Raw genomic sequence first — 15,294 nt, forward strand, 5'->3', positions numbered from 1 at the left:
GTTGAACGCTACAGTCAAACATAGGCAGTATGTAATCATATCTGGGATAAATATAGCCTGGTCAACTATATTTATTTGAGATATGACCAACACGTGCTTCAGAATGATGGTGGTGTTGCAACAAACCTAAAACCTACCAAGTATGAGTACAAGAGAATACTAGAATCGAACATCAAGTTTAAAATACTATAGGAGTATTTTAGGATACTATAAACCCCTCCCACACCTAAAACTTTCCCCGTACATCTCGTACCCCGATTCTCGCACAAGCAACGTAGTTGAAATTCCTCGCCAAGACTTCTACTACCCTATCACGGTGAACTGCGGATGGGGCAAGGAAAGACCGAAAGTAGTCCAAGAGGAAAACCTAGAAGTGGATCCTAAGGAATACCAAGAGATGAATCGTGAAAGGGAGGATTCCGAGTAAGAACCCATCAAGGATAAAAGCGCCGAGGAAACCCTTGGCGAAGCTCTACCCAATTGATAGTAGATCAGAGACCCTTTCGCCTTTCTCTTCCCAGATACATAAACACCCCATATAGGTACTCCTATAATAGACATACCTAGAAACAAAACGATACCCATGCAAAAACAAGTTGATAAATTGGCTCCTATCCAATTTAGGACGCACCTTCACGAAGGACACCCCGATCCACAATCGACGTGCACCGAACTCCGATAGCCAACGCCCTCACGAATCAGGCATCACCTCTGTCTAGACCACAAGTAACCCAAAGTGACTCCCAGTTTCCAACCCTCTGACATGGAGTAATGGAGACCATAAACAAAGCCTGATATATGGGAATGTAAATCCGATCCCCCACGAGTAACAAGAACGTCATTCCAAATGCCTTACGAAACCCACAAGTAGGACCAGAAAACTATGCAGACCATGTACACTCCTTAAAAGGGGAAATAGTCATTTGGAGACCGCAACTCATAGCAATCAAGGCTAGGACAGCCTTAGCAGCGTAAGGAACATAAAAGGGCACTCATAATATAAGTGAAATGGCCAAGCACTCTGTGCGCCATGTCGGTAAAAGAGGATCACCACACTACTCCCCTTAGGTTCATAATGCCCTTAATCGCAACCAGTAGTAGTAAACCAAGAAGAGTACATCTTCCAAGAATCCATACAACCAAGTCTGTTAACTATACTGCTAACTATGTGCTATTTTGGCGGACTTAACATCATGCATTATATGTTTCCACTCTATACCAAAACTGCATCATAGGGATGTAGGTTGACACAATTAGCACCGGTACGTTAAGATTATAGGAGTAAACCCACTTGAAACTAGCTACAAGTACTTACGAGCTCACCTTTCGTGTGCTACAGGGTCATGTCTTCCCATGGAGATAACCAGTACCCTGACGATGCACCGGTCTTACGAATAGATTCTACCACATTCCAAGCCACTGTAACAGTTGCCGTAGCAGCCGCCATGGCATACTTCAATGCCAACAGCGCGAGCAAAAACAGAAGCAGTATCGATAAATTCAACCGTAACAACAACCAAGGAAACCAACGAAAAAAAAACAACTTGCCAATGCACCCTAAAACCTAAACCTAAGCTCAAGAAACGAAAATTCGGGAATGAGAAAGGAGGCAGTTCGACTCCGAGGCCTACTAAAAGACAACAAGTGGAATAAGTCCCTACTCAGAGGCCTACTAAAAGACAACAAGTGGAATCAGTCCCTACCCCCACTAATCCGACTCCTCCCCCATCGAGACAATCATACCTTGGTAACAATCCACCCTGCCACAAGTGCAAATACCATCATTGGGGAGCCTGCCAGACATTTTGTTGCAAGAGGTGCAACAAGATGGGGCACACCTCCCGCTACTGTAGGGCCCCGGCCCCATACGTCACTCCAAACCGCAACCCAGAAGTAAGTTCAGTTTGCCACAAGTGCAGTGCAACAGGACATCTCAAGAGAGATTGTCCAACAGAGATGACTAATGAAGGAGTCGACGACTAGACAGGAGTTAACGACAAGGAACCCTACTGCAGCTTTTGGTACGTTCCACGATAAACTTAAGCATCGAATTATCATAATTTTTTTTTTGTCAATTAAAAACATAATCCAAAAACTATCATCTCGTTAGAGCAAATCCTGTAAATTACGAGAAGCTAGGGATCCTTACGAATGGACCATGATGGTCCCATATGAACATTTGTATCACATATGGTTAAGATTCCGCAAACTAAGAACATGCGATTCCGCCTTACTTTCTGTCCCTGGGCTGAATAGCGATTAGGATAGAACCCCACAGACAACCATCTCTAAAGATCCTAAGATCTTAAGTATGTACGGTTAGGTCATATCCATCTATAGCGGAAGGACCTGGCAGAATCCGGATTACGAATTCACTTGCCTTATAGCAACACCCTCGGGTCGCCAGAACACCTAAGCAAGCAGAAACGAGATAGACCCAATGGTAACAATGAAAACGAAACTAGTAACGATAAGAACACGAACATTAGAACACCTAACAAGCAGAAACGAGATAGAGCCAATGGTAACAATGAAAACGAAACTAGCAACGATAAGAACACGAACACTAGAACACCTAACAAGTAGAAACGAGATAGAACAAATGGTAACAACGAAAACGAAACTAGCAACGATAAGAACACGAACACTAGAACACCTAACAAGCAGAATCGAGATAGACCAAATGGTAACAACGAAAATGAAACTAGCAACGATAAGAACACGAACACCAGAACACCTAACAAGCAGAAACGAGATAGACCCAATGGTAACAACGAAAACGAAACTAGCAATGATAAGAACACGAACATTGGAATACCTTACAAGATGAAATAAGATAGACCCAATGGTAACAACTAAAACAAAACTAGCAACAATAAGAGCATGGACATAGAACACCCTGACGTTCCTGGAAACCAATACTCCTCAAATCGATGTAACAACAAGGAGTCCAATGTCATCAATTGGCACAGACAGACTTGATCCTCACCTTACAAACCTCGAGCTCTGCAAACAGACTTTCGTCTTACTCAATCAAATAGCTAAACTCTTTCAGCCAGTAACGACAAATCCCTAGTAACCCGACAACCAAACATCCGATACCACTTAGCACGGTCACAAGAACAGATAGTGTCTGATCACAAGATCGGCATAGTAGAGAAAGGAAACATCATACCCAGTCCCTGACCGCAGGAAGCACCTATCTAGCTAATAAGAAAGGAAGATGAAACTACCGTAGGCACCACCGGCTATGAATAAGCCAAACAAACCCATCCTCAAGGATCGATACTCCCTACCCCCGAATCGGAGGTTCGCTCAACCACCAGCAAAGAACTGGCAGAGGCCGACCTACCATTAGGTTGGAAAAACCCTAGGGGGAAAACTCCCAAGATAATCTAAGACTAATAAGGTCAACTACATCACACAAACTCAATCTTAGTAACCATAGTACCGACTCTTAAGGCCCAGAAAACTCTACTACTAGGACACCAGGATCCCGATCCCTAGAAGATCATTCAAAAGGCCTCGCCAAGAAAGGGCCCGATAACCCATAGCCTCCGATTGACCTAAGAACCTAGTTTCAGACATTTTACCTTCCATGCGTTCGACACTCACAGGTGTCAGACCACCAAAACTCTAGAAATCCCACCTGTCGAGGTTAAGGTAAACAAGAATCTGCATCCCGAAGAGAAACATGTGTAATGGACATTGACAAAGTTTGGGATACCTACTTGCTTCTAATCGAGTATTCATATAACAACGACTACCACTCGAGCATAGGAGTTTCACCCCTCGAGGCCCTGTGTGGCCAGAGATGCAGGTCATCCTCTATTAGGCTGAGATGGGAGATACCCAGCCGACAAGATGACAAACACCCAATAGCACACTCACTAGACCCGAGATTATTTGAGAAACCACGAAAAGGATAGTCCAAACCAGGACCCCAACTATTGTAACACCGACAAAGGAACTATACAGATAACATCTTAAAACCTTGAAATCCTAGGTAGGAGATCGGGGTATTATTTAAGAACTCCCCTCGGGGAAGAGTGACTCGAGTCAAAAAGGAAAAGTAAATTAAATTCCCGATGCACCAGACCCTTCGAGATCCTCGCACGGATCGGCCCGGTAGCCTACAAACTCCAATTACCCTCCGAATTTAGTAACGCACACCCTGTATTCCATGTATCGAACCTAGAAAGTGTCTATCGGACAACCCTCCCAGTCCCACTAGACAAGACTAAGGTGAACTAGAACCTCCTAATCATTGATCAGCCTATCAAGACAATGAACGGGAAAGTTAAGAATACAAAACAAAGCCGCATCCCGATTGTGAAGGTTCGAGAGAACGCTAGACATGAGCCGGAATTCACTTGGGAACGCGAAAACCAGATGAATCGAAAGTACCTTCACCTATTTCCATATTCATGACCCTATCCATCGAAAGAATTTCGGGACGAAATTCCCTCTAACAGGGGGATGATGTCACAACTAGCATTTTGGCTAGGAAATTTTGTCCTCATGTAAGCAATAACTATTGTGAGACTTGTGCTAACACATTAAAAGTGTACTTTATGGTTCCTAATGGACCATGGAAAGATAGAGTGCAATTCTCACCAAGTATGTGAAATCTCTCATAATTCTCTCCAAGTATGTGAAATCTCTCCCAATTCTCTCCAAGTATGTGAAATCTCTCCCAATTCTCTCCAAGTATGTGAAATCTCTCCCAAATGTCTCCAAGTATGTGGAATCTCTCCCAAATCTCTCGCATATGCGAAATCTCTCCAAGTATGTTAAATATCTCCCAATTCTCTCCAAGTATGTGAAATCTCTCCCAAATCTCTCCAAGTATGTGGAATCTCTCCCAAATCTCTCCCCTATGCGAAATCTCTCCAAGTATGTGAAATCTCTCCCAAATCTCTCCAAGAATGTGAAATCTCTCCCAAATCTCTCCACGTATCTTAAATCCCTCTCAAATCTCTCTAAGCACCTTCCTTAGTCGAAAACAGCTCAAAACCGGAAGAGGAAACCCAAAAGGACCCTCTTGGTCCAGACTCCTCTTGGCCCGGAACCCTCTTAGTCCAGATACCTTCTAAGAAACCAACAAGCTACTCATTTCGGAACCCTCTTCCTGCTTCGGAACTTACTTCTGACTCCGGAAGACTAAGGTTTGCGCCGGAAGGACCTTGCACCGGACAACTTCGCATCTCGGAATGCCTCGGTCCGGACCACTGATCCCCTCCTGACTTCGGAATCCGAGAACAGCCCTCCGGAAAGTACTGTTTGCTTCGGAAATTTGCTCCCTACTCCGGACCTCGCATTTTTTCTCCGGAAATTTCATAAGGACTCCGGATTTCGCTTTTAAGCTCCGGATTTTGGACTATTTCGAACATTTTCTCCACTTTGGAGTATTTTGAGGCCGGGAATCCCACCAAACTCGTGTCTTTCTTAACTAAGACCCCTAAAACCTCTATTTTATGCCAAATTTAATTATTTAAATCATATTTACGTAAAATAAAAGTTTAGGATTTAGGAAGATCTTATCCTAAATCAAGATAAGGACAAAGAGGTTGACCTTGTGATTTGATTAAATTCTCATTCCCCATGCAAATCACAGTATCCCATGCTTTACCCACCAAATAACAAAGCTTGGACCATCAGATCCCCATACACCAAAGATTCCCTCCCTTCTTCTTAAACTCCTAAAACAACGACAATAGAAGAAAGATTGGGCTATCCATTTCCTCTCACTCCTCTCATTTCCTCTCAAAAGCTTATCCCAAGGGCAAGAACAAGGATCTTGCTAGAAGCAAAATTTCTCAAATATTCCCTGGAGTTTTTCTAAAGTAAGTTCTCCACTCATCTAAGATTTTATATAATCTTCAAGATAAATCCATATTATTTTACTCATAATAATATGTGATAATCAACCTTAGGATAACATTCTTCCCAGAGGAGTTCCTCATCTCAGCCAAGAGTTTAAGCTTGAGATCTTCACTCTATAACTCCAAACAACTCCTCAGCCAACTCAAGGTGAGCTTCATACCCCACCTTTTTCAATATTTTAATGTTTTTGGGGGAGAGTACAAGTCAAATCTTGCCTAAATACTTGAATAATTGCATGTATACGTATGTTTGTATGTGTGTGTGAAATATTATTAAATTATTATTTTAGTAATATCCTCATGAACGTAAGATTTCACAACTTCATAAGGAACAGAGGATACCTTGTGAACAAAAGAGCCTCCCAACTATTGGTTGTGTCCAACTTAACCCCTTTATCTATGCTTTCATGTCTAGAGATAAAACTTATAAAAAGGGACATTGATAAGTTGACACTATTTCTAGTGATTTTCGAAAATGGGAACTTTGTGACTATTTTACAAACCATCAGAGAGTATTTTATAAATATCCAATATAAAAGTTTGCGCCAAGAAAATACACAAATAGAGCCTTTATGACAGAAATATTTGCATGTCATAAACTGCTGTCGTAAAACCTTCAACAACATAAGTAATGTTCTATATGTCATAAAACAGAAAATGCGTGTCATAACCGGCAGTTATAAATTTATACAAAGTATAACTTGACACTTTTTCTCTTGACTAAAATGACTTATTTTTCAATAAACGAAAAGGAACGAACACGAGCACCTAGTTAACGAGCACAATCAACGATATGGAACGAGAACGATATATTATATTCAATAAGTACGAATGTCATTGTTTATCTAACAAATAATGGATCTCTAACGATTGCTCAAAAGGTTGTTAATATTCTAGTCAGACAAATCTCAAAAGTACCTAAATATAAAAATATTAGTGTACGTCTAAGTCCTGTAAGGAGTTATAGCCAGAGTCTCCTGGAGGGAGAGCGGGAATTTGTGTATAGATCTATACGGGGTTGACACCCTGTACCTTCGCTGTTCGCTAAAGCTAGACAGGCCAGTCTAGGGTGACAAATGTCTTTTCCAAACCGAGGGCGCTTGAGAAACGCCAAAACAGGTACTCCGTCAGATTAGTATGGTTATAACGGCTCACTAGAATATGTTATGTCATCTAGAAATTTATGTTAGGAAAACCCTCATAAATAAATTTTGGCACGTTGTGTTGACCGTCCTATACATGATAAGTGATGGTCTGCATTTGTTGCGCTGACTGTCCTTTTTCATCGCGTAGAATGTTCACAATTGCCATGTTGATTCTTTCTCCTAACAAGTATAGAGTCGTAATACTGCTATTTTACAAATTAAAAAGTGTAGGACTCTATGGAAAACATTTGTAAACAATTTTGAAAATGATAAACTAATCCACACATATACAGAGTTGGAACTAGAACTTACGAATTTTTTATAGCAGAAAATATTGGATTTTCTGGAGAAAACGATTTTCTACGATTTCGATAACGATAAACTAGAACGCGCACTCAATTTTTCTCGATAAGAGGAACAAGATTTTCAACCATATTCTCTTTTTGAAAATAAGGGATTTTTCTGGAAACGGTTGACTATTACTATTCAAAAGAACTATTCTCGTACATAGTTCGCTTTTACAAATCACACTACTTTTCAAAATCACTCCTTACAAGGATGAATAAAAGTAATGACATGCACACATATATCCATGATTTCAAGGCAAGACTTCAAATGATTTCATAGAAAATATCGGATTTTCTAAAAGTACAATAAGAACGATTCTAAACAAGTGTAAACGATTTTATACAAAAATGCTTATGAACTCACCAACTTTTTAGTTGACGTTTTTCAAAATGACTTGTATTCTCACAGATCTAGTAAGCAGGTAACAAGGGACGCGGATGCAGGACTATTTAGCTGTAGCTTGGAATTTTCTCCTTATGTCTCTTTTGTGTAACTCGAAGAACAAATACAATATGTAAACAATGTAAGTTTTTTATCTCAATGTATGATGTTTGGATTGCTCTGTTTAATTTATATTCAATTGTTATGATACTGCATAATGAAGTCACCCCCTCCGGACGTTTCCGCCGTCTGGTCCGGGGGTGTGACAAGTAGTATGATGTATTGCTTTTTGTGTAACTGTGTGTAATTCTAGAAATCCCGTAGCTTCCTTCTATAATTCCTTAGTGTACACAAGTTATATAAAATCAAGGTTCAATGGTCCGTCGAATGTAATGGATCTGCCTTAAGCCCACAACCAAACAAGGAACAGGAAGTAAGACGGACCCAAAAATTCTAAGTCGGTCGGGTCTTAATTTTATATAACTCTAGCATATAGACTAAGAAATTATAGACGGAAATATGATTCTCTGTTCTCCTAAAACCGACGTGTATGAAATATTGTATTTGCAAATAATGTAATATAGTTTTATTATTTAAATAAAACCATTGAAAGTATGTTTTCCCTGTAATCCAATTGTAAAGTTAATGTTCAAATAAAATTATCTGAAAATATATTACTCCGTAAATATGTCGTTGTTTTCTCCTTGTGAGTTCTTATAACCATACTATGACCTAAGATGGCCTGATCGCGACGTTCTTCAGGCGTCGGAATGTTAACGACATTTGTCACGTTAGGCATGCCGGCCTAACTGTAGCTAACAGTTAAGGTGCGGGATTGGTCAGTCCCGTATAGATCTATACACAAATTTCTCGCTCTCCCTACAAGAGACTCTGGTTATAAGTTAGGACTTTCATTGGCACTTAGATAAGTACTTGAAGGCGTCTCACAAATTGTTTCAATGTGTTTACGAGTAATAACTGAAAACCCTTTTAGTACGTATGTTTTGTTTCCGTATTGTAACCTGAACTTTGTAAAATAGTGCGTATGTTCCATAAACTATACATATTATGGTTTATATGTTTGTTTCCGTATTGTAACCTGAACTTTGTAAAATAGTATGTATGTTCCATAAACTATACCTATTATAGTTTATATGTTTGTTTCCGTATTGTAACCTGAACTTTGTAAAATAGTACGTATGTTCCATAAATTATACCTATTATAATTTATATGTTTATTTCCGTATTGTAACCTGAACTTTGTAAAATAGTACGTATGTTCTCTATTATAGTTTATATGTTTTGCGTATTTAATAAATTTTACGTTTAAAATGCATATTATCGGTAAGAAAACATAATAAGCAATTTATATTTTTAAACACAATATTTCTTGTGTTTTACTTATATTCCCCCATAAAACAATTTAAAAATCGTGAAAACGTAGGGGTATGAACTCACCTCGAATGCGTGTTTTTGGTTGGGTACAACTTGGTCGCGATGATCCTCAGGTTAGAACACATATAATTTCCGAAATCCTAATAATATTTAAACACATAATATTGTGTTCAAATTAGTTAATCTAATAAATTAAAGTGTTAACTAACACTTGTTTATATTAAATACTTACAAGGTGCAAAAGAGTTCCTGGGAATTTTGGATGCAGATGTGAAGTGTTCTTGGGTATGATATGAAGATTTGAAGGTTAACTGGGTAAGTGTTTTGAAGATATGAAGATTGCCTTATGAAATTTGAGAGCAAATGGAAGGATTTCGGCCTTGAGATGTAAATTGTGAGGTTGGTTTTCGATTATGTATATATATATATATATATATATATATATATATATATATATATATATATATATATATATATATATATATATATATATGGGATTGAAATTGATGTGATGTTTACGTTGGGATATGTAACTTATCATCTTGGAAAGAGTATCAAACGCCTAAGTGACTAAATATCTAGATATTTTTAAGGGTGTTTTCGGCCATAAAGGAGGTGATTTCGGCCAAGTATGACCAAAATCCCTTAAACTCATTCACAATATGTTGATTTCGGTCATAGATTTATCCAAGAAAGGTTCTTTTCGGCCTTAATGGGCTTTTGACTTAGGGTTTTCGGTCCTATATGATTCCATGAAGAGATTTCGATCCTAACACTCTAAAAGCAAATGATTTTGGTTCTATAGTGTTCCAAGGTTCTAAAACTCGAAATCCTTTAAGTAATATACCATAGTATGCTTATAGACTTATACTTGGACTTGTGTTGACTCCTTTGAGTCCTTGATGGCTTGTTGACTTCATTTACCTTTCAAAGGTTCATTACAACTTGGTTTTCAAAGTTCCTTTGCATCAAGTGCATTGTGAATTTACTTGTACCTAGTTAGAGTTTAGATTTTGCTTGTTCTGAAATTTTCCAGTTGTGACACTTTCATACAGGTGCTACGGGCCAAACCCTGGTCTTTCATCCACAAAACACACAGGTAATCTGAATCCTATAACACAAATAACGGGCGGCCTTGGTGCCTTCGACCCATTGATACAGTGAGAAAACTCACCTCAGTCTGCTGGAAACAACAAGATGCTCGTCTGCTAAACAGGAAGATCCCACACTACATAAACAATTAGCCCTAATCAGAATTAGCTCACAATCCCAAATCATGGGCCTTATCCCTAAGTCCAAAATCCTAAAATAAGGGCTAAAATGCTTTTTCCCTTAATGGGCCTAACCATTCCTGGCCTAAATGTAACAATGGGCCGCAAGGCCCAAAAGGCCCAACTATATCCCTTAAGGCCCATTAGAAAAAAGTCAAAGGCCCACCTACTCTAAACAGATCAAGGTCCAAAACCAAATAGGGCCCAATGACCCAAAAGTCCAACAACATTCAAAAGGCCCACTGGGGCGTACGCATGGTGTAATTCCCTGTACGCTCGGCGTACACGAGATCCATGCCAGTACGCGTTGCGTACATCCTAGTACGCTCAACGTAATGCGTTGTTCAGCACCTTAAGCTATTTGGTGCTTAATGCATACAACCACTTACTCCAACCTCTAGATCTCAATTATTAGAGGGGTTCTACGACATAAAGTTGGCAACTTTATGCCTTATCATGTCTTATGGGAGTCCAACATCCATATTTATTCATCAAAACTCACATTAATGACCTAGATTCATGCATGGCTTCATAACATTCTCCAAGATGGTGTTTTTATGACTCTAACACATCATAGGGACTGAGATCTAGCCTTTCTAGCTTCCGGAGTTGTCCAAACTCACAAAAGGGAAACCATGGACCCAAAAGATGTCATAAAAAACCCTAACTGCAACTATCAGAAGGATCAATAAGGTATGAACTTTTTACCTCCAAAATCTTCCTAAGATGATGTACATTCAGGATCTTGAAGTTCAACCACGTCCAAAGCTTGCTCACCAACTTCTTCTTCTTGCAAACACACGAAAAAGGCCACTAAAGTCACTTTCAAGCTCAAATATCAGTCTCAGTGGCAACTAAGGTTTTAAGGACGTTGAAAAGCAGTGGAGGCTGATAAGGGTGAGGGTCCAAGAATCATAAATGTGTTTAAATAGGGCTCATGCCCTAAAATTAGGGTTTTATCTTTGTCCACGTACGCCCCGCGTATGTGGCTCAAACTACCGATTCGCCAAGCCCATGTATGCTAAGTAAACATAGACGTACACCTACCGTACGAAGGGACCTCTTTCGCAAAAATAAATTTATTTCAAGGACTTAAAAGGAAAATACCGGGATTCTAGTGTTACAAATCTTCCCCACTTGAATTAGAATTCATCCTAGAAGTCTGTTGCCGAAAACAAATCTGGGTAGTGCTCTCTCATCTCGTCCTCCGGCTCCCACGTGCACTCAGAGCCCTTTCGGTGCTGCCATTGCACCTTCACCAGATTCAACACCTTGTTACAAAGAGTTTTAGTTTTCCTATCAAGAATCTCAATGGGCCTCTCCCTAGTTGTGTAGTCAAACAGTTGCTTTAAACGATTTGTCAGGTAAGGTGATTCTTCTAGATGATCGTTAATTAGTATTCGTGAGAATCGACTGGGCGGGGTATGCATGGGTACATTGTTTAATAGATGTCCACGTTTCAGTATACCTATAGTGTTTGGTAAAAGTTGGTTTTGCAGGTTTAATGATTATGGATTATTATCATAATAACTGTTGGGATTAAAACCCTAATTGTGATTTGATGAACAAGATGCGGAAAATAAGAACAAACACAAATATGAAGATATGTCGAATGATCACTCCATTTATTCAATTATGAGGAACAAATTACACTTTAAGGAATAAGAATCTAACTCTACAAGAAACCTCACAACGTGGTGGCTACATTTTGCCTCACTCTTAACCCTAATTATGAATAATACATGACTATTTATAGGGAAAAGACAAGTCTTGGGCTTTTAACCTGCACTTCATCAAGGGGGCCCATTTCCATCATCCATGGAGTACTTTGAAACCCTACAATCTCCCCCTCAAAGTATGGAATGGATGACAATGCTTTAACTTCCAAAACAAGCATCTAGCAAATAAGAAAAGATCTTGCAACGAGGAATATTTGAAGCAATCCACGAATCTTGATTCTTCAATAGTCTTCAAAAACGGGTTCTAGGATATATATAAACCAAGCACTGAAGTAATGTTTTTAAACTTCATTTTCTGATGTAATCCCAAAGATTCTTCAATAAAGCCAAACCCGCCATAAAAAGCCATTTCAGAATAAAGAAACAAAATCACTTCTTGTCTTTGAAGAACTCCTCCTCCAAGTCACAATGATCTTCAAATAAGCTAATGATATAAGCCACCAAAAAATATCATGTAACAACCCAAATTTTAAGATTCATAACGCCACTTGATCGAGAAAATACTAGAAGTCGGGGATATAACAAGTCCTTAGAAGAGCTCGATGAAGAACTGCTACTGTAAAGGATACTTCTCTGCAAAAGCTTTAGAAGAGCTCGACGAAGAATTGCTACTGTAAAAGCTACCTTCATAATTCTACCACAAGCTTTATCAAAAATCTTCAAATTTGAAAAGCCACAAATCCAATTTCGAATGGCCATACCAAATTCTCCTCCGGTTTATAATAAAAAACGTGATTATAAAGCCTTCAAATGGTCATGAGAATGATCTTGAATGGATAAAAAAATTACTATGCTCCCCCGTGACAAAATGATATACACAATGAAGTATAAAATCCGAAAAAGTCGAGAAAATTTGACTTTATTGCGAAAAATGACTTTCCGAACCGCCAAGACTTGATGGAATCCATAATTTTCTGTTCACGCCAAAATATGTGCATTAACGAATTCAAAGTTGTTCACCAGCCCTCAAATTTGTAAACTTTTTGAAAAATGGGTTGAAATTGTCACTTTGTAGAAATTCTGGGACTGAAATTGTAATTCTGCATGAATATTCCCCTTTATTTGTAGCAAAATCTCGAAATGGTCCATAATCGCCAAGCCACGAAAAATACGGGGACCGGAATTGACAAATCGCGGATGTTGCAGGGAGAAAAAAAGAAACATTAAGTCATCTTCCCCAATTTATATTCCACGACTGGAACTCATGAATGAACAACGAATCCAAAAAATCAACAACCTCCAAGATACACTTTTGTTCCGAGAATAAAGAAGCGAATCTGAGACATTCGTAGTCGATTGCAAGCCATATCACCACTACGAAACCGAGCCAAATTGTTACAGTTTCGGTGTGAAACCCAGTCAACGGGTTCGCTGCGAATCAATGTTAAACACGAATCCAAAGCACTGAACGATCGTGGGTGAAAGCGAGTGCAATCCCAGATTTCCATTCCCGATTTCTAAACCTTTCGCTCCGAATCAACCCAATACGAATCTCCAATAAAACCGAATCCAATCACATGTTCGCTTTCTGTCCTCCCTTCATTCGTTCCAAGCACTAACATATGAACCTAAGTTCGTTCCAGGTTTGTTCCAAGTCCGTTGATTATACCCCAAAGCGAACGTTCGCAGGAAGGACTTTCAAGGCAAATTTGACTTTTCTGAATGTGCCTTCGACTTTCAATTGCGAATAAGCACACAACCATTTCGATTCCGAGACCTGATTTTTAATTCTGAATTCTGTTCTTGTTCCGAATGCCAAATAATTTTGATCAATTCCTTTTATTCTAATCACGGGTCCTATTCCGATTGAAGATTTAAGTCCCGATTCCAATTGCGAAACCAATATACAAGAACAGATGCGACAAGCTGCGATACTATCTTTCTAAATTAGATTGCTTTCTAATCACATTTGTAGATGAGAGCACCGTTTAAAACAAAAAAATGTCACAGTTCCTGATTCAATCTTCGTAACTTTCAATTTTGACTTTTCTTGTTTGACATTTCAAATCCAATTGCCGACAAACACCAAATTTTAATATCCACATAACCATTTAAGATGAAACGACAAATACAAATCATTATCAATTGTTCTTGACTGGTCTTCATTAGGAATCAACAAAACACCATTTAATGAGATTTCTTCAAAATAATCCTCAGAATGTAATCAAGAAGAGGAACAGATTGAGCAAATTGATTCAAACAACATAATCAAATAACAAAATCAAAATCGATTTTGAGAATGCTATTGTTTATGAATATCGACTCAAGAACAGAAGAATTTGAAGGAACGACAATTAGAAATTCGAGATGAGTCGATGCAGTAAACAATTTTAAAGAACAAGATCTGTGGGCTAGGTTAAACCATGAACATTAAACGAATGCACTTGGGCTTAATAATACCATCAACAGTAAACGAAAACTATGGCCCAAATCAAAAGGAATTGATTTACGAGGCAATTGACTGATTCAGTAAAAAAAACAGATCCAATAGAGAATATGAACAAAATACGATTTGGATTGAAATAATACCCAGATGAACAGTGGATGAACACCATAAATTTCCAAGAACAGTAACTTGAACAAAATTTTGATTCCAAGACGCCAAAACACCAATAATCTTCAAAATCGTGTGCATAAAATCATCAAACCAAGAACCGATACTTCAAAAATAAATAGATCTTCAAAGACCCGCTCTGATACCAATTGTTGAGACTAAAACTCTTTTGGATTGATAAAATTCTTAACATGCAACACAAGAACACAAAGTAAATAAGAACACAAGATGAATCAAACTAATGTCGAATGATTAATAAGCCACAACCTCAGAAGAACTCTATTATGAATTGCTACTGTAGAGGTGTGGTAGGGTTACAATAATGATATCAACGACTCCACACACACGGTGCATGCATGCACTATATATAGATACTATAACCCTAATAAATAACGACTGGATAGGCCCAAAACCGTATACAAGATGGACTAAAGCAAAAAGCCCAATGACGCAATCTTCTATACCCAACAATCTCCCCCTTTACGTCAATTGAGGCGAGAGAAATCTAATGATGTACCTGTTTTGTCTTCATCACTGTCTTGAACAGCTTCGGTATGATAGCGAGTAGAGTATGAT

This window comes from Lactuca virosa, chromosome 2, assembly GCF_052849685.1.
Source record: "Lactuca virosa cultivar CGN04683 chromosome 2, Lactuca_virosa_CGN04683_v6, whole genome shotgun sequence".
NCBI classification, from domain to species: domain Eukaryota; kingdom Viridiplantae; phylum Streptophyta; class Magnoliopsida; order Asterales; family Asteraceae; genus Lactuca; species Lactuca virosa.